Source organism: Etheostoma spectabile, chromosome 5, assembly GCF_008692095.1.
Source record: "Etheostoma spectabile isolate EspeVRDwgs_2016 chromosome 5, UIUC_Espe_1.0, whole genome shotgun sequence".
In the NCBI taxonomy this organism is placed as follows: Eukaryota; Metazoa; Chordata; class Actinopteri; order Perciformes; family Percidae; genus Etheostoma; species Etheostoma spectabile.
Window position 1 is genome coordinate 1,100,254 of NC_045737.1, and position 945 is coordinate 1,101,198.

At 33.4% G+C, this 945-nt stretch overlaps 1 long non-coding RNA gene across 1 annotated transcript in view; it reads right to left on the bottom strand.

Moving 5' to 3' along the window:
• LOC116689535 (uncharacterized) overlaps nucleotides 1–945 on the bottom strand; it is an 18,855-nt gene that overhangs the window by 14,281 nt on the left and 3,629 nt on the right. The gene's annotated exons all lie outside the window — the stretch shown is intronic.

The window sequence follows — 945 nt, forward strand, 5'->3', positions numbered from 1 at the left end:
GTGTTTGTAAAGCATTAAAGTTCAACAAAGAATGATTCACATAAGAAAAGTTCCTTTTTCATTTCTATTTTTGACGTAGATGCACTCCCCTACAAAATCACTCCAGTGGTCAAGAATTATTTATTATTTCCAAATAGAACTATCTGTCATCTTGTAAAAAGTAGTCTTTTTTTTGTTTCGCAATATATATTTTTTCCAATATCGTGCGGGGCCTATTTCTTATGCAAGGATGAGAACATACTGTAGATACAGTATCACAAAAGCTAAAGTTATACTAATGAAAGCAATTTCAATACAAATATCAGTACTTTACTGTAAACAAAAATTTCTGATCTGCATATTGCACATTCTACAATCAAGTTAAATAACGTTATACAATATAATGCAAAATAAAGAGTATTACAATGTTTTTTAAAGCAAACATTCAACTTAATATTGCACATTCGATTAATCGAGGCCTACACGATTAGCTGATTGCATTCTATCAAATCGATTTCGATTTGAAGAAGATTAATCGTTCAACCCTACTACAGCCTAAAGGAAAAAATCTTTGTTTGGTACAGATCCTCGCACAAAAAAAAGTCACACTATTATCGTATCATTATTCAAATTTGAATATATTTCAATGACACAAAAATGACCATTCCCTCCAATATTGTGAATCATATCGCTATTGCAATATCAGTCAAAAATAAGGGCAGTTACATATTTTCCTCATATCGTGCAGCCCTAGAGTTTCACCTTAACTGTTTTCCTGTTTCAGATAAAAGTATGTGAGACCTGTCAGCACACAGAGAGGAATAAAAGCCTGGCAAGGACCGTCCGGCCTATAAAAGTGGACGCACCTTGGGATATTGTTGGGATTGACATTATAGGTTTATGCCACAGTTAATTTCATCAAATTACACACACACACACACACACACACACACACACACACACACA